Genomic DNA, 20,305 nt, shown 5'->3' with positions numbered 1-20,305 from the left:
CATAGGCCAGGCATGGTGGCTCACACCTGCAATCTCAGCACTTTAGGAGGCCAAGATGGGAGGATCACGTGAGCTCAGGAGTTCAAGATCAGCCTGGGCAACATAATGAGACCCTGTCTCTTTAAAAAAAAAAAAAAAAGTGTCTACAGTTTCAACAACAATTGATCTTAACTCAGTGCCAAAAAGATCAAGAAATTAAAGCAAGGTGAAAGAACATAAGACTTTTGGCATAAGACAAGGAGGTTCCAAAGATACTAGTGTGTACTACAACATCTGGATTCAAATGAGTGCTGCAACATCTGGATTCATTTCAGTTTCTCAGCAGAAGTCTTTGGCAGTTTGGACAAGAAAATTCTTTTCTGTGCATGCGTTACAGGTTGTTTAGCATCTCTGTCCCTGCACACTATATGTTATTAACACCTCAAACAGATTGACTAAAGATGCTTCCATATATTTCCCAAATACCTTCAGCTAAAAGAACCACTAGGGCTACTGATGTATTCCCTATGACACCAGCCCCTAACCTTTTTGGTACCAGGGACTGGTTTCATGGAAGACAATTTTTCCACAGATGGGGCGGGGCAGTGGAAGAGGGGTAAAGGGCAGGGGAGGATGGTTTCTGGATGAAACTGTTCCACTGCAGATCATCAGGCATTAGTGAGATTCTCACAAGGAGCATGCAACCTAGATCCTTTGCATGTGCAGTTCACAACAGGGTTTGCGCTTTTATGAGGATCTAATGCTGCTGCTGATCTGATAGGAAGTAGACCTCAGGTAGTAATGCTCACTCTCCACCCACTGCTCACCTCCTGCAGTGTGGCCCAGTTCCTAGCAGGCCACGGACTGACTGATACTGGTCCATGGCCTGAGGGCTGGGGACACCTGCCCTGTGACATTTCATGCAGACTGTCTAAAACTGGTTTGTTTGGGAGGAAAAAACGCACAACAAAATATATGTGACATCAAAGAGAGGAGCTATTTGCTTGCTTTCTCTTCCCTATTCCTAAAACATCAAATCTACTCAAGAGTTTCAAAGGACCTACAAACTTCTGCTTGGAGTTTTCAAAAAACCTGCAAACTCCTGGTTGTTAGAAATGCATCTGGAGGGCACGGTGGCTCACGACTGTAATCCCAGCACTTTGGGAAGCCGAGGCAGGTGGATCACCTGAGGTAAGGAGCTCAAGACCAGCCTGGCCAATGTGGTGAAACTCTGTCACTACTAAAAATACAAAAAATGAGCCAGGTGTGGTGGCAGGCGCCTGTAATCCCAGCTACTCGGGAGGCTAAGGTAGAAGAATCGCTCGAACCCGGGAGGCAGAAATTGCAGTGAGCCGAGATCATGCCTTTGCGCTCCAGACTGGGCATCAAGAGCAAAACTCCGCATCAAAAAAAAAAAAACAGAAAGAAAAAAGAAGTGCATTTGGAACTACAAGTTTAAACCTGCCTAAGCCAATCATAACTTAAAAATACTCTCTCTTAGTCTGTTTTGTTAACTAGCGAAATATACATAAAAAAATAAAAATTACAATATAAAATATATATATAATACTACACAAAATAAAAACACCTACAAAAAGACAAGCAGTAAACACATCAAATTATAAACAACAGTTGTGTTAAGAAAGCTCAGGGGTTATCATTCTTATAGTTGACACACTTTAATAATGAAAAAATACATTTTTTAAGGCCAAGAGTTTTCATTTTACATCTGCTTAAATTTCCGTAGGAATTAGATATTTGCTTTATTTCTCTTCCTTTCTCCAAAAACATCCCAACTTCTCAAGAGCTGCAAATGATTACGTATTTCTCTTGTTAAGCACATATCAAGTAGGTAATGTAGAGAATAACTGCACTCTCATGAAAGTTCAGGAGAGAAAGTTTACAAACCTAGGCTTCAGCATCACAAGTAGGTAAGCAATAGTTTGTTTGTTTGTTCTGAGACAGAGTCTCACTCTTGTCGCCCAGGCTGGAATACTATGGCACAATCTGAGCTCACTGCAAGCTCCACCTCCTGGGTTCAAGCAATTCCGCTGCCTCAGCCTCCCAAGTAGCTGGGATTACAGGTACCCGCCACCACGCCCAGCTAATGCTTGTGTTTTTCGTAGAGACTGGGTTTCACCATGTTGGCCAGGCTGGTCTTGAACTCCTGACCTGAGGTGATCCATCCGCCTTGGCCTCCCAAAGTGCTGGGATTACAGGCGTGAGCCACCACGACCAGCCAGTAGGCAATAGTTTTGTCCTATTATCTGGATTTGTGAAGGCAGTGTTTACCAAGAGTCAATTTTCCTCACCCAGGGGACTCTGAGTCTTATAATCAAACAGCAGGGGTTTTATGTTTTGTTTATTCTCAAATAGTAGTATAGCTCCAAATAGTCATATCTATTAGGTACTTAATGTTCTTACTATTTGGTGTTTATAAAGACGATAGTTTAAAATACTTAAACAGTCTTGGAAAAATCAAACTAACCAAAACAGTCTAATGTATTATTTACTTTCCATTAAGCTTCACCTATTATATACACTTCTATTTATTGTATACACTTGAATCACATAAAAGGAAAATACATTTGTATTTGTTAGCAATTGTATCTTTACTTTCATTTCTAAGTTTTCTCCATACCAGTTCCCATATCAACTTGCTTCTTTCTTTACCAGATAATGTACTATTGTTTCTATCATTCCTAAAGCTGTAAAAATAATTTGAATTGGCCAGGCGTGGTGGCTCACGCCTATAATCCCAGCACTTTAGGAGGCCGGGGCGGGTGGATCACCTGAGGTCAGGAGTTCGAGACCAACCTGAACAACATGGTGAAACCCCATCTCTACTAAAAATGCAAAAATTAGCCAGGCGTGGTGGCACTCGCCTGTAATCCCAGCTACTCGGGAGGCTGAGGCAGGAGAATCGCCTGAACCCAGGAGGCGGACGTAGCAGTGAGCCGAGATCGCACCATTGTACTTCAGCCTGGGCAACAAGAGCGAAACTCCGTCTTGAAAAAATAAAATAAAATAAAATAAATTGAATAGTCTGCAGTGCCACCTGATGGTATGAAGTACCACATTCCAAAGAGTATGTTCCTTTCCCCTCAAGGAGGGTTGGAGGAAGCAAGGAACTTTAGAATTCTCAATGACCATTTGAGCAAGACAACCATCTGGAAATGTAACAGGGATTACAGGGTTCAGGAGGATAGGACAAAGAATGCTGAGCTCCCGAGAGAAAGAAATGAATGGGAGCCTAGAGAGTAATGCAATGCAAGAAAGATGAGATTCAAAACAAAAACACCTCACCTTGAGGCAAAATATGACACCTAAGAACTTCCTTACAGCACTGCTTCTACTTCTATAGTTAGATATTGCATCACTCTTCCAAAAGAAAATTTGAGGTAAAGACATGAATGTGTTTTTGAGTTCTACTCAAGGTAAATATGAAGTAATTTTTAAAAATATAATAATAAAGGCAATGTCTAGCATAAAGGAGACTAAGAAACCATGGAAGAAGAACAGACAAGAGTGACAGGAGTAGAGGAATAAAATCACCTGCTGATTCACTGCAATAATTCCACATTTAAGATAAGAACAAATATTCAGATTGGGTGTGGTGGCTCACGTCTGTAATCCCACCAATTTGGGAGGCAGAGGCAGGAGAACTGCTTGAGCCTAGGAGTTCAACACCAGCCTGGCAGTCCGGGCAACATGGCAAGACCCCATCTCTACAAAAAATAAAAATTTAAAAAAAAAAAAAACCTTAGCCAGGTGTGTTGGCATGCACCTATGGTCCCAGCTAATCAAGAAGCTGAGGTGGCAGGAGGCAGAGGTTGCAGTGAGCCAAGATCATGCCATTGCACTCCAGCCTGGGCAACAGAGTGAGACTTCTTCTCAAAAAGAAGCTGGACCAGGCGCAGTGGCTCACACCTGTAATCCCAGCACTTTGGGAGGCCCCGGCGGGCGGATCACGAGGTCACAAGATCGAGACCATCTTGGCTAACACGGTGAAACCCTGTCTCTACTAAAAACACAAAAAATTAGCCGGGCGTGGTGGCGGGCGCCTGTAGTCCCAGCTACTCGGGAGGCTGAGGCAGAAGAATGGCGTGAACCTGGGAGGCGGAGCTTGCAGTGAGCTCAGATTGCGCCACTGCACTCCAGCTTGGGCAACAGAGCAAGACTCTGTTGCAAAAAAAAAAAAAAAGAAGCTGAGGTGGGAGGATGACTTGAGCCCAGGAGGTTAAGGCTGCAGTGAGCCATATTCACACCACTGCACTCCAGTCTGGGCAACAGAGTGAGACCATGTCTCAAAAAAAAAATCATGATCTATAGCCCAAGTCTACAAAGAGAAGAATAAGACGCAGAAAATATATCACTGGGGAATCATGGATAGGAAATACAAGCAAACTGTTAAACTGCCCAGAGTCAAAAGGAAACTAGAGAAAGACAATATGCCAAAGACAAGAAATTAATTTCTGTAAAGATCGGGGAAGAGTTCTACAATAATCAAAATAGAAAAGTGAGTATATTACAAAACTTAAAGAAATGAACAGTTTATTATTTTGAGAAACCAAACTCCTAAAGGCTGCTTGCCAAAACAAACAAACAAACAAACAAACTTGAATCTGACCAAGCTTCTAGATCTTCTATCAATGTAACTAGAGAAGTATGTGGGAGGTAAGACGAAACGAAGTCGACAATTGTTAAAGCTGGATGATGGCTAGATGGGGGTTCATCATAAAATTCTGTCTACTTTTATGTATGCTTTTTAAAATGGCCGCTAATGGACACAGAGATCACTAAAGTTGCTGCTCATGGTAGACATCACCTCCTGTGGAAATCTTTAACTGCTGTAGACAGTAAAGCGCTCCTTCCTCCATGCTACTGTTCTGCATAGTACACACTTCTATTACTGTACTTACTTCCTTGCTTACTTCTATCTCATCTCCAAATCATGAACTGTTTAAAGGAAAGAATGATGTCTTACTCATCTATAAATGCCATTACCTAGCACAGTGTGAAGGATGTTCAGTAAATGTATGATCAACTAAACAAAGCAATAACAGAAATTACGATTTCTCAGACAGAAGACAGAAAAGGTAAGAGACAGAAAGAGGTCTAAGAACAACAATATGGAATATAAATTTTATCAGAGTAAAGACAGAAATATCTACAAAAAACACTGCAAGAGTAAATAGTGTACTGAATGGCTGAAAAAAATGAATGAATGTATGAACAGTCCATTCAGTATCTTCCTATACTGAAATGGAGCATATCAAGCCAACAAAATTTAATAATACTTTTCACTGGGAATATCTAACACCCTTTTTTCTAATCCTGTGCTCTCCAATCCCCTTTCTGATATTTTCTTGCTTTATCATTAGGCTTTTCTATATGTATTCATTCAATAAATATATACTGAACACCTGCAAATGCCAGACACTATTCTAGGCACTTGAGATAAATCGATTAACTAAAAAGACAAAAAAAATCCAAGCCTTGTGAAGCATATTTTATAGTGGGGAGACAAATAAATGGGAAACAAATAATAAATGGGTGAAGTATAAAGTATGTAAGAAGACAATAGACAGGGGAGGCAGACTTGTGAGAGGAAGATCTGTCCGAAAAACTTGAGTATTTCTGTCTCACTGGGAGTTTTTAGTAAAATGGCACTGATAAACTGCAATAAGTCTCTTTCCTGTTTGGTATATACAAGAGTCCCCCATGACTAATCTCTCCCTAATAAGAAAAGTTATACATTATCCTAAACAATATTGACACCCCCTACCTGATCAGTGCTCAGCTGTGAGGTACCAACTACTGTCAACCATCACCCTCTGACATCTCCTTAGCTAAAAAACAAAAATACACGTCTGTACAAATCCCATTAAGGAACAGCAATTATGCTTATTGCTTTTAAAGGTCCTTCTCTGGCTGGGCAGTGGCTCACACCTGTAATCCCAGCACTTTTGGAGGCCGAGGCAGGCAGATCACCTGAGGTCAGGAGTTTGAGACCAGCCTGGCTAACATGGTGAAACCCTATTTCTACTAAAAACACAAAAATTAGCTGGGCATGGTGGTGGGCACCTGTAATCCCAGCTACTCGGGAGGCTGAGGTAGGAGAATTGCTTGAACCCAGGAGGTGGAGGTTGCAGTGAGCCAAGATGGTGTCACTGCACTCCAGCCTGGGTGACATAGCAAGATTCCATCTCAAAAAATAAATAAATACATAAAGTTCCTTCTTTGATACGAAAAAAATAGGAAGGAAAAGCTATAAAAACTGATTTTGAGCAAGGCACTGAATTGAGCTAACAACACAGCCTAGATTAAATTTAACAGACTATAATTTATAACTAGCGGTTACGCAAAACTTTTTGCTGAGTGTAAGAGATCATTAGTCCTCTCTCCAAATACAGACATCTTTGATTGGTAGCTTCCATTTACTGGTTGAAGACATCACGGTCTATAAAGCTGTATCTTACAAGAATCTCATTCTTGCTATAAAGAGCTCAGCCTGTCATTGTATTTATAAAAACCCATTTATTCAAACATGCATGCGCTGTATGCCAAGTAATAATCCCACAGTTAATCCCTATTTTATCATTAAAATAATTTTTCTCTCAGTTGTGAGTCCATATAAGTTAACAAGTAAATAAATATAATTTTCCTATCACCTTGAAGCCACCCATATCAGTTCTCTACACAGTTTAAGTATTTTGTTTTACTGACCAAGACACTGTGGCCAAAAGATAAGGAGATAAACTGACTTCTCTAAGGTCACAGGCTCATTAGTGACATTGCTAGAACTTTAAATGCAAGTCTCCTGTCCCCACCCAGTACTCCCTAAAAATTAAACACTTTTACTTTTGTTCAGTGCTGTCCATTAATATCTCAAGTGAAATTAACTGGGAATTTTTAGCTTTAGACTTGAGAAAGAACAAAAATACATCAAGTTCACAGCCTATCTGCCTAATGAATTATACTACATCAGAACTGAAGACTGAAATTGATGGAGTCATTGAAGATACCCTACACAAGGTTAACAAGGTGAAGATTAAGAGAAGAAATGTTACTAATACATTACTAAAACAAAGGTGTATTATACAGAATATACAAGGAACCCTTGTGAATCAACAAGACAAATACACAAGGAAAGTGAACAAAGGGTGTAAGCAGAAAATACATAGAAAAAAAGAGCTAAATGTTTAATTAATATCAGAAGAGATGCTATCTCACTGGTTATCAGTGATTTAAAATCCAAACAGTGAAAAACTACTTTATGATCATCAGACTAGCAAAAATTACAAAGTCCAAAAATATTCAATGCTGGCAAGAATGCATGGAAACAGAAACTCTTATACACTGCTACTGGGAATATCCATTAATACAACTTTGGAGAGCTATCTAGCTGTCTCTAATGAAATTAAGTGTGAGTATATATTTTGTATATTCTATGACCAGGACACACACAGGGTCGCACAACACATAAAAATGGTGGCTCACGCCTGTAATCCAACACTTTGGAAGGCTGAGGCGGGTGGATCACTTAGAGCGCAGGAGTTCGAGACCAGCCTGGGCAACATGGAGAAACCCCATCACTACTAAAAAAACAAAAAGTTAGCTGGGCGTGGTGAGGCACACCTGTAGTCCCAGCTACTCAGGAGGCTGAGATGGGGGAATCAACTGAGCTCAGGAGGTCAAGGCTGCAGTGAGCCACGATCGTGCCACTGCACTCCAGCCTGGGTGACAGAGTGAGCCCCTGTCTCAAAAAAAAAAAAAAAAAAAAAAGTTTCAGTCAGATACGGACCACATATATATGACGGTGATCCCATAAGATTTTAATGGAGCTTTAAAATTCCTATCACATAGTGACATCATAGCCATCCTAAATCATAGTAAATCACATTACTCATGTTAGTGGTGATGCTGGTGTAAACTAACCTACTGCACTGCCATTTGTATAAAAGCAGAGCACATACAATTAGGTACAGTACGTAACACTTGAAAGTGATAATAAACAACTATGTTACCGGTTTATGCCTTTACTACATTATACTTTTTTTTTTTTTTTTTTGGAGATGGAGTTTCACTCTTGTTGCCCAGGCTGGAGTGCAGTGGTGCGATCTTGGTTCACTGAAACCTCCACCACCCGGGTTCAGGCAATTCTCCTGCCTCAGCCTCCCAAGCAGCTGGGATTACAGATATGTGCCACCATGCCTGTAACAGGGTATCACCATGTTGGCCAGCCTGGTCTCAATCTCCTGACCCTGTGATCCACCCGCCTCAGCCTCCCAAAGTGCTAAGATTACAGGCGTGAGCCACCACGCCCAGACTGCTTTTTTTTTTTTTAAGAGTTAGGATCTCTGTCGCCTGAGGTAGACAGCAATTCCGGCATCATAATTCACTACAACCTTGAACTCTTGGGCTCAAGCAGTCGTTCCACCTCAGCCTCCTGAATAGTTGAGACTTGGGACTACAGGCATGAGCCATCATGCCATGCTAACTTTTTTACTTTTTGTAGAGATGGGGTCTGGTTATGTTGCCCAGGCTGATCTCAAACCCCAGACCTCAAGCAATCCTCCCACCTCAGCTTCCCTAAACCCTGGGATTACAGAAGTGAGCCACCAAGCCCCACTACTATACTTCTTATCATAATTTTACAATGTATTACTCTTATTAAAAAAAAAGTTAACTGTAAAACAGCCTCAGACAGGTCCTTCAGGAGATAATTCAGAAGAAGTCATTGCTATCATAGAAGATGACAGCTCCATGAATGTTATTGCCCCTGAACACCTTCCAGTGAGACAAGATGTGGAGGTAGAAGACAGAGATATTGATGATCCTGACCTTGTGTGTACCTGAGTTAATGTGTGTGTTTGTGTCTGTTTTAAACAATGTAGAGCTACACAATGTATTTGTGTTTTAAGCTAAGTGTTACTGCAACAGAGACAAAAAGTTAAAGTTTATAAACTAAAACTTACAATAAGCTAAGATTATTGAAGAAAAAAATTTCTTAATAAATTTAGTGTAGCCTAAGTGTACAATAACGCCCTAGGCCTTCACTTTCACTCACCACTCACTCACTGATTCATCCAAAGCAATTTCCAGTTCTCCAAGCTCCATTCAAGGTAAGTGCCCTATAGAGATGTACCATTTTTTACTTCTACACTGTATTTTTACAGTACCTTTCTAAGTTTAGATATGTTTAAACACACAAATACTTACCATTTTGTTACAACTGCTTACAGTATTCAGTGCAGTAACATGCTGTACAGGCTTATAGCCTAGATACAATAAGCTATATACCACATAGCCCAGGTATATAATGGGCTATACCATCTAGGTTTGTTCATATGATGTTCATAGAACAACAAAATTGCCTAACGATCCATTTCTCAGGATGTATCCCAGCCTTAAGCAACTCGTGACTGTATCTTCTATGACCCAGCAGTTTCACACCTGGTGCTATAATCACAGAAACCCCTGCATAGGCATACAAGAATAAGGAGACAAAGGACTAGGTTGTCTGCACAACCTAGTTATCTATATTAACAGAGACTTGGAGACAATATGTGAACATCTTTAGTGAAATCCATATAAAATGTATCTTATCCTTCCCTTGTACAATTTGCTCCCTCTGGCTGGAAAGCTCTGGTCTCTAGATAAAAGCATGTCTTGCTCTTTGACAGCTTTCCATTCTGCTCAAGTTGTCCTCTATTTAAAGAGGTCTCCACTAACTGCCAATCTAAAAGGGCTCACTCCTCAACCAAGAATCTCTATGTTCCCAATATCCTTCTTAATTTTTCTGCATAATACTATTAACTATATGAATGCTGTTCATAGTACCATACTGTTAATAGCTTACTGTACTGTAAACACTTACATTTTAAACTATATGCTATATGTGTTGGCTGGGTGCAGTGGCTCATGCCTGTAATCCCAATACTTTAGGAGGCCGAGGCAGGTGGATCACCTGAGGTCAGGAGTTTGAGACCAGCCTGACTAACATGGAGAAACCCCGTCTCTAGTAAAAATACAAAATTAGTCAGGCATGGTGGTGCATGCCTGTAATCCCAGCTACTCAGGAGGCTGAGGCAGAAGAATCATTTGAACCCAGAAGGCGGAGGTCGCAGTGAGCCTAGATGGCCCACTCCACTCCAGCTTGGTCAGTAAGAGTGAAACTCCGTCTCAAAGTAAAAAAAAAAAAAAAAAACTAGGCAGGCGTGGGCATGGTAGTGCACACCTGTAACCCCAGCTACTCGGGAGGCTGCAGCAGGAGAATCGCTCGAACTTGGGAGGCAGAGGTTGCAGTGAGACGAGATCGCGCCATTGCACTTCAGCCTGGGCGACAAGAGTGAAATTCTGTCTCAAAAATAAATAAATAAATAATGGATAGTTGGAGAGTTGGAAATAAAATAATTAGATAGTTGGAGAGTTGGGGGGTTACACATAAGTTAATAAGGGGAAAGAATTAAGATTTTGGGCTTCTCCAACTGACTGCTGCCTGCATGGCTCACAGGAGGAAAACAACATCAGGAAGGTTGAAATACAAAACGTTTTTGACACGAATGTCAAGTACTGTAAGACAACTACATATGTCAGTGTTGAAGACAGACCTGTGCTAAAAAGCCAGAGATTTGGGAGTCATCAAAATAGAGGCAGTAGTTGAAGTCACCACAAATGAGACCATTCATGAAGAGTGTGCATTAAGGTCCTTATTTCCTAAACTACATAGTTTGGGTTTTAATCTGAAGGTTTTCAGAAGGGAGCAGGGTAGTGTCTCAGAGTGAAGCATCTAAAGTGGTCAGAGAAAAGAGAAAAATAACCAAGGAAATACTGGCTAAAACATAAGGAGGAAATAAGGAAAATATGGTGTCCCAGAAGTATAAGAAGAAAATTTCAAGAACGAACTAGTTAAAATGGCAAATGATTAAACAGATTCCATTAGATTTAGCAACAAAGATATCAATGGTGATCACCACTACCTCAAATTCAGTGACTGCTATGGACTGTCAGCCTTCAAAATACCAAAAAAAAAATTAACTAATAAGGAGGTGAAGAAAATGAATACAGAGAATTCTTTCAAGAAACTTAAAGGAAATAAGCTGGGCATGGTGGCACACACAAGTAGTACCAGCTACTCATGAAATTGAAGTGGCAGGATCACTTGAGCCCTGAAGTTTGAGGCCAGCCTCGGTAACAGAGACCTTGTCTCTTAAAAAAAGGAGAAAAAAAAAAACCTAAGAAAAATAATTACAGATAACGCTGAAGAGGAATCTAAGGATCTAAGGTAAGGAGCGTATTTTTTTTTTTTTTTGAGACAGAGTCTCGCTCTGTCGCCCAGGCTGGAGTGCAGTGGCGCAATCTCGGCTCACTGCAAGCTCTGCCTCCCGGGTTCACACCATTCTCCTGCCTCAGCCTCTCTGAGTAGCTGGGACTACAGGCGCCCGCCACCATGCCCGGCTAATTTTTTGTATTTTTAGTAGAGACGGGGTTTCACCATGCTCTCGATCTCCTGACCTCGTGATCCGCCCGCCTGGGCCTCCCAAAGTGCTGGGATTACAAGCGTGAGCCACCGCACCCGGCCCAGGAGCGTGTATTTAAGATAAGACTTGATTTGAGGCCAGGCATGGTGGCTCACCCCTATAATTTCAATACACTTCAGGAGACCAAGGCCAGCAGATCGCTTGAACCCAGGAGTTTGAGACAACCCCGGGCAATGTGGCAAAACTCCATCTCTACAAAAAAAAATTCAAAAATTAGCCAAGCATGGTGGCCTGTGCCTCACCTGTGGTCCCAGTTACCAGACAGGCTGAGGTGGGAGGACCGCTTGAGCCTGGGAGGCAGAAGTTGCAGTAAGCCAAGATAGCACCACTGCACTCAAGCCTGAGAAACAGAGTGAGTACTCTGTCTCAAAAAAAAAATAAAAAAGAAAAAAGATAAGAGGCTTGGGTATGCTTAAATCCTTGTTAAGTTAGTACTAGTTGAAAAAGGAGTAACTGAATGTTATGGATTGAATTGTGTTCCTCAAAAATTCATGTTGAAGCCCTAACCCCTGAACCCTCAGTATTTGGAGATAAGGTTTTTAAGGAGGTGATTAAGATAAGATGAGGTTGTTAGGGTAGGGCCCTAAACCAATATAACTGATGCCATTATAAGAAAAAGAAACAGCAGGCCAGTGCAGTGGCTCACGCCGGTAATCCCAGCACTTTGGGAGGCTGAGGCGGGCAGATCACCTGAAGTCAGGAGTTTGAGACAAGCCTGGACAACATGGTGAAACCCGTCTCTACTAAAAATACAAAAATTAGACGGGCGTGGTGGTGAGCGCCTGTAATCCCAACTACTCAGGAGACTGAGGAGGGAGAATCTCTTGAACCGGGAAGGCGGAGGTTGCATGCAGTGAGCTGAGAGCAGGCCACTGCACTCCAGCCTGGGAGACAAGAGCGAGGCTCCATCTCAAAAAAAAAAAAAAAAAAAAAAAAAAAATACAGCAGAGGAGCATGGTACACATAGAATGACCACAAGAAAAGGCAGCAAGAAGGTGGCCATCTGCAAGCCAAGGATGGAGGTCTTACAGGAAACCAATCTTATCTGCACCTTGATCTTGGACTTCCACCCTCCAAAACTGTGAGAAAAAAAATTCTCTTGTTTAAGCTACCCAATATAAGGTATTTTGTTGTGGTGGCCCTAGCAAACACATGAAGAAAATATTGTCCATAAAGAGAAAAAACTCAGAATATAATTAGAGATGGACAGATAGAGGTCTTCATGTTTGCAGGTGAAACAGAACAGAAAGCAATGAAGTTCCCACTCAATGTATTTCATTTCCTCTATGAAGCAGAAGGGAACTTTATCCAGTAACGAGTAAAGAGGGGGCCAGGCTTGGTGGCTCACGCCTGTAATCCCAGCACTTTGGGAGGCTGAGGCAGGCGGATCACCTGAGGTCGAGAGTTCGAGACCAGCCTGACAAACATGGAGAAACCCCGTCTCTACTAAAAATACAAAATTAGTTGGGCATGGCGGTGCATGCCAGTAATCCCAGTTACTTGGGAGGCTGAGGCAGGAGAATCACTTGAACCCGGGAGGCGGAGGTTGCAGTGAGTTGAGATCGCGCCACTGCACTACAGCCTGGGCAAAAAGAGCAAAACTTCATCTCAAAAAAAAAAAAAAAAAAAATAGAGTAAAGAGGGGGCCGGGCTCACTCCTGTAATCCCAGCACTTTGGGAGGCCAAGGTGGGTGGAGTTCAGGGAGGTCAGGAGTTCAAGACCAGTCTGGCCAAAATGGTGAAACCGTGTCTCTACTAAAAATACAAAAATTAGCCAGGCTTGGTGGCAGGCGCCTGTAATCCTAGCTACTCTGGAGGCTGAGGCAGGAGAACCGCTTGATCCCAGGAGGCAGAAGTTGCAGTGAGCAGAGATCACGCCACTGCACTCCAGCCTAGGTGACAGTGAGACCCCATCTCAAAAAAAATAAAGAGGGAAGGTGGTGGGTTAATAGCCACAATGATAAACAGGAGCAGTTAGCAGGGACACACAGGATTGTTGGGCTGCCTGTCCAGTACCCAATAAACGTTTGTTATTGAATGAACACCTGTCATTCATGAATTTTAGTCCGTTTTTAATATAACAAGCTCTCACAGTAACCAGCAAAAGAAAAGCACTGGAATGAGTTGGAATCTGGGTTATAAATCTAGGTATGTGTGACCTTATGCAAGGCACTTACCTTTCTGGGCCTCAGTTTCATCAGGCTGGATAATCAGCATAAGATCGCCTCAGATTAAAATAAATGATGCTATAAATTTTTATACAGGTTTGTGCATTACCTCAGTGTTCTTCAACTCTTACCAACCAAAGTAGTGCATCTCAAGATTTATTGAACATTCCTTTAATCTAGCTATCTTGTTAAAACTGCAGATTTTGATTCAGCAGCTCTGGATTGAGCCTGAGATCATGCATTTCTAATAAACTCCCAGGTGATGCTATATACCACAATTTGAGTAGCAAGGGTAAAGAACACTGATGCAACTTAAGCTCTACAAAGCTTATAACTGTGGACTTATCTGTAATCAGTCCGATAGTCAGCAAACCAAAGACACTACAGACTCACACCAGCACTAAATGTGTTTTGCCATTCCTTAAATGTTCTGAAATTAACAGTCCCTATTTGAAGCTGATAAAGAAAGGAAAAAATATTACCATCAATAACACTAAATTAGAAGTGAGGTTAAATACATACACACACATAGGTACAAATATATAACACAAAGGTCAAAATCCAAATAATCAAACATTAACTTACCCAAAATTTGAGTATTTTTATTGCTGGGAAAAAAAAATTTTGTTTCTGGAAAAATCTTCAGTGTATTTTAATAGCCACATGCCTACAAGGGTCATGCTGCATTCTGGTTTGATTCCAAATGCAAATATATTCAAACATCACAAAATCTGAAGATTGTTCTATTAATGACCAGATAATCTTTACATATTTGTTTAAAACCTCTAACATTACCACAGCCAAATGTGTTTGTGGTGAAAATTCTCTTTGGCCTTAGGAAGTTCAACTAGGGTGGAGACCACCCTCCTACCCTGGGACTATAATATATGGCCACAAGCCACTACTATAATTAATTGTTTCTACTATACCCTGTGCTAGGTTACTGCAGAAACAGAGAAAATACCAGTCCTATCATAACCAAAAGGGAAAATGTTTCTAATTTCACCGAAATTTTCCTCAGTGATGAAAGATGTAATATGTGTCATGCAATGGATGTCTCCTATAGAAGAGTCACCCTGCCCTTAATCTGAAGCTTCTCTACTGAAGAGAAGTTTGAAATAACATGAAAATGGAAGAGGAAAATTCCTATCCGAGGAGGGGGAAAAGCATTATGGCTACAAACTGCTCTTCCTTACTTCCTTCTGAAGAATAACCGAAACCTGAAGGGCACTACCGCACTACAACTGAGCTCGTTTAAATTATGGAGGGGAGGAGGTATGTCAATTGCAACCTTGGCACTAGTAGGTAATTTACCAGTCCTTGCTATTTAGTCAAATCACTTTCAGATAGGAGTACTTCTCTCATTCACCAACATGTCACAAAATAATAAAGAAGAAATGACACATGCAATGAGCAAAAGAAGTTTTGCTGAATCACAAATACCCCCAAATATAAATCTGCAGGAGTCGCTGAGCTTGAGAATTGGCGGCCATACCTCTCCATGAGGCTCCTCTCTATAAATGGACAACTACCTTCACTTTTTCATTAAAAGCATGTAAGGGTTTAATGTTTAAAGCTATCACACTATTGCTATTAGCTACAAGACCGTGTGCGCAGTAACAATGCACAACGGTCTTATACTCGAGGTAACCACTTTATCTCAAAATTTGCACCACCTATCCCTCAAGGGCAAATGCATCACCCAGGTCCGCAACCGCGGCCACGATGGGTACACTCGCCTCTGCTCAGCCTAGCATACGGTCCCTCCCACCCCGCACCCTGATTGCTCCGCTACCATGCTGCCCACTCCCGGGCTGCCTCGGCCAGCCCCCAGTTCCCCGGGTTCCTAAGGTTACGCAAACAGCCAAGTCTGCAGGCCGCCCTTGCCTCGCTACCGTTATCCCTCATCTCCTGGCAGCCCCACTTTCCTCCCTCGCCTCTCGGGACTCGGGTGCCCAACCCACTCCCTTCCACTCCCGCGCGCTCTGTGGCTCTCGGGCCGGGGCCTCACCGCTTGGTTCGGTCGGGAATTGGCCGGCCCTCCCGCTCCCACTTCCCAACACGAAGTGGCGTCGGTTGGTCCCGCGCCCCACGCTGCCAGTCCTCACGCCGCCGCCTACTGATGCCGAAAGAGGCTTTTAGGAACGCGCCATGTTTAGCGTCGCGGCTCCAAACGACGCGGACGCGCGAAAACTACGTCACAGGAGCCCAGCGCCCAAGCGAACGTCAAAGAGAGAAGGCGATAGGCGAACGGCGGGAAGGGGAAGGTGGGGCTTTCTCTTCGAACCAAAAGGCGCGGGGTATCCAAATCAGTTGTGTGCGCTTGCGCAGTATAAAGAGCCGGGAGTCCGGACTAGCCGGATCTGTCACCATGGAAACCATAGGTCTGGTTTGTCCCACTCCCAGGGAGCTCAACTGTTTCCCGGGTTGATTGAAGCTTCAATCAGAACCATGTCACGCTTTCTATTCTAGATATCAATTGCGGATCCGTCACAGCAGAGAACAGTTATTTAAAGAATCTTACTCCTATCAGTCCACTCTCCCTCCCGCAAATATTTATTTTTTAAGTTACCCAAATTGCTTGGCGCTTACTCCTGAGTAATAGCAAGAGTGGAAAAATGTGAAAGGACATAAATCCAGTTCTGCTTGCCACTGCTAAAAGCTAGCATAGTCACCTAAATTTTCTTATCCTTAAAAAGAGAACTTACGCAGGCGCAGTGGCGCGCGCCTGTAGTCCCAGCTACTCCAGATATTGAGGCAAGAGGATCACTTGGGCCCAGGAATTCGAAGCCAGCCTGGGACATATAGAGAGTTCACACACACACACACACATTTCAAAAATAATAAGGGGTGGGCGCAGTAGCTCACACCTGTAATCCCAGCACTTTGGGAGGCAGAGGCGGCCGGATCACGAAGTCAGAAGTTCGAGACCAGCCTGGCCAACATGGTGAAACCTTGTCTCTACTAAAAATACAGTAATTTGCCTGGCGCGGTGGCAGGCGCCTGTAATCCCAGCTACTCAGGAGGCTGAGGCAGGGGAATCGCTTGAACCCGGGAGGCAGAGGTTGCAGTGAGCCAAGATTGCTCCACTACACTCCAGCCTGGGCAACAGAGCGAGACTCCGTCTCAAAATAGATAAATAAATAAATAAATAAATAAAGAGACTCGTCTCAAAATAAATTCATTAATTAATTAAAAAATACACACCAACTATCTATTTCTTAAAAATAATAATAATAAGCCCGGGCGCAGTGGCTCACGCCTGTAATCCCAGCACTTTGGGAGGCCGAGGCGGGCAGATCACCTTAGGTCAGGAGTTCGAGACCAGCTGGATCAACAAGGAGAAACCCCATCTCTACTAAAAATATAAAAAATTAGCTGGGCATGATGGTGCACGCCTGTAATCCCAGCTACTCGGGAGGCTGAGGTAGGAGAATCGCTTGAACCCTGGGGGCAAAGGTTGCAGTGAGGCGAGATCACGCCATTGCACTGCAGCCTGGGCAACAAGAGCGAAACTCCGTCTCAAAATAATAATAATAATAATAATAATAATAATAATAATAGTAAGAGAAGTTGTAGGAAATAGCAGTGTTCATAAATATTAATAATAGAAAAACTTTATTGCTCATTTAGAATATTCCAGGTACAGTTTTAAGATCTTTATGGGAATTATCTATTTTAATCCTCAGAATGACCCTTATGAGGTAGGTATTTTCTTTATGTCCACTTTACAAATGAAGAAACTGAAGCACAGAGAAGTCAAGTAGCCCACCTAACGTCAAACAGCCAGTAAAAGGCCATGTTAGGATTTGAACCAAGCTCTGCATTCTGAGAATGTCAATAACACAAGGGCTGTTTTTTAAAGTAAAAAGATAAAATTACCTAAACAACCACCATTGAGACGAATGATTAAATCACAATACATCCATACATGATAAAATACAAATTGGCCATTTAAAATTATGTTGAGGTCGGGCACAGTGGCTCACACCTGTAATGGCAGCACTTTGGGAAACCAAGACGGAGAGGTCACCTGAGGTCAGGAGTTCAAGATCAGCTTGGCCAACGTGGTGAAACCCCGTCTCTACTAAAACTACAAAAATTAGACTGGAGTGGCGGCATGCGCTTGTAATCCCAGCTACTCAGGAGGCTGAGACAGAAGAATCGCTTGAGGCCAGGAGGCGGAGGTTGCAGTGAGCCAAGTTCGCACCACTGCACTCCGGCCTAAGCGACAGAGCGAGACTCCATCTCAAGAAAAAATAAATAGGCCGGGCGCAGTGTCTCGTGCCTGTAATTCCAGCACTTTGGGAGGCCGGGGCGTGTGGATTGCTGGAGGTCAGGAGATAGAGACCAGCCTGGCCAACATGGTGAAACCCTGTCTGTACTAAAAATACAGAAATTTAGCCAGGCTTTGTGGCGGGTGCCTGTAATCCCAGCTACTCGGGAGGCCGAGGCAGGAGAATTGCTGGAACCCAGGAGGCGGAAGCTGCAGTGAGCCGAGATCGTGCCACTGCACTCCAGCCTGGGCAGCAGAGGGAGACTCTGTCTCAAAAAAATATATATTACTAATTATTTAATTAAATAAAATAAAATTATCTTGAAGTGTATTTGTTGACATGTTTACACATTCACAATGCATTGTGGAAAAAGAGGGTTGCAAAACATTATGTTCAGAATGTCCCACTTTTGGAAATAAATAAATGCCAAAATGCTAAGAGGGTTTATCATCAGTTGGATGGGTATTGTGACCATGCTTTATTTTCTTTTTGCTTAACTATATTTCTGATTTTATTGAAAGACAGTACTTCTCAGGCCTGGAGAGGTGGCTCACACCTGTCATCCCAGCACTTTGGGAGGCAGAGGCAGGCGGATCACCTGAGGTCGGGAGTTCGAGGCCAGCCTGATCAACATGGAGAAACCCTGTCTCTAACCAAAATACAAAAGTTAGCTGGGCGTGGTGGCACATGCCTGTAATCCCAGCTGCTTGGGAGGCTGAGGCAGGAGAATCGTTTGAACCCGGGAGGCAGAGGTTGCAGTGAGCCGAGATTGCGCCATTGCACTCCAGCCTGGGGGCAACAGAGCAAAACTCTGTCTCAAAAAAAAAAAAAAAAGAAAAAAGAAAGACAGTACTTCTCAAATTTTAAGCGTGCATAGAATCACACAGGGATCTTGTCAAAATACAGATCATGATTCATTTGGTCTGAGGTGAGGCTCGAGGTTCTCCATTTCTAAACAAATTTAAATCTGTTTTGTGGTAGGTAGAATAAAAGATGTCCATGTCCTAATCCCCAAAACGTGTGAATATGTTACTTTACAGAGCAAAAGGGATTTTGCCAATGTGATTAAATTATCCAGGGTAATCTTACTATGGGAAGATTATCCTGGATTATCCTTTAGGTCCAATGTAACCAGAGGGGTCTTTACAAGAGGGAGGCTGGAGTGTCCAAGACAAAGAAAATATGCCAGTATAATAGATGTAAGAGGGATGCCAGGGCCATGAGCCAAGGAATGCAGAAAGCCTACAGAAGCTGGAAAAGTCATGGAAACTGATTCCCTTCTACAGCCTCCAGAAGAAACTCAGACATGAAAACAATTTTAGACTTCTAACCTCCAGAACTCTAAATTAATAAATGTATCTTGTTTTAAGCCACTAATTAGATTTGTGGTACTTCGCTGAAGCAGCAATAGAATACATCCTCAAAAGTTATAGGCTCTCTAATTTGCTACCCTTCATTTATTATTTTAACTTGCATAAAATTGAGTCTTGGATAACTCTACATTATAATACAGCTCATCAGGTGCTTATAAATTAACAGAATTCCTAGATTCATTTTTGTTTATAATAAACTTGAAACAAGTTTATTATTTCCATAAGGACTGATTCCATCAGTCCTGGGAGGCAGAGATTGCAGTGAGCAGAGATTGTGCCACTGCACTCCAGCCTGGGCAACAGAGCAAGACTCCGTCTCAAAAAATAAAAAAGAAAATAATTTGTCAATTTATATTCAACGACTAAAATGTTCACGCAGTTTGGGTAAATAATTCCATGCCTGGAAATCTATACTAGAGAACCAATTCAAAGTATTGAAAATATTTTTCAGGTATAAACTAAAACGTGTATGGCTCTATTTTTATAAGAACAATGGAATAGGCATGATTTAGTAAACCCTTATGCATTCACAAGGTGAAAGTTTCTGTAGCAGTTTTCTTTTCTTTTTTTTTTTTTTTTTTGAGACAGAGTCTCGCTCTGTCGCCCAGGCTGGAGTGCAGTGGCCGGATCTCGGCTCACTGCAAGCTCTGCCTTCCGGGTTCACGCCATTCTCCTGACCTCGTGATCCGCCCGCCTCGGCCTCCCAAAGAGCTGGGATTACAGGCGTGAGCCACCGCGCCCGGCCAATAGTTTTCAATATTAATTATTAAGAGTGTGTAATAACTTGGAAAAGGGCTTTTTCTTTTTTGCTTTTAGAGACAGGATCTCTGGCTATGTTGCTCTGGCTGGTCTCAAACTCCTGGACTCAAGTGTTCCTCCCATCTCAGTCTCCTTAATGAAGCTGGGATTACAAGCATGCACCACTTTATAAAATAAAATATTTATTTATACTATAAAATATT

At 42.4% G+C, this 20,305-nt stretch overlaps 1 protein-coding gene across 2 annotated transcripts in view; it reads right to left on the bottom strand.

Moving 5' to 3' along the window:
- Nucleotides 1-15,888, bottom strand: part of IPO11 (importin 11) — a 217,835-nt gene extending 201,947 nt beyond the window's left edge. For both annotated transcript variants that reach the window (XM_003265977.4, XM_030799092.1), the window contains exon 1: nt 15,705-15,888. The gene's annotated coding sequence lies outside the window, so the exon portion shown is untranslated. The remainder of the gene's footprint in view (nt 1-15,704) is intronic.
- Between the last annotated feature and the right edge of the window lie 4,417 nt (nt 15,889-20,305).

This window comes from Nomascus leucogenys, chromosome 18 (genome assembly GCF_006542625.1).
Source record: "Nomascus leucogenys isolate Asia chromosome 18, Asia_NLE_v1, whole genome shotgun sequence".
Classification (NCBI taxonomy): Eukaryota; Metazoa; Chordata; class Mammalia; order Primates; family Hylobatidae; genus Nomascus; species Nomascus leucogenys.
Note: the sequence above shows the minus strand (reverse complement) of the source record. Positions and strands in the feature narration are given on the sequence as shown.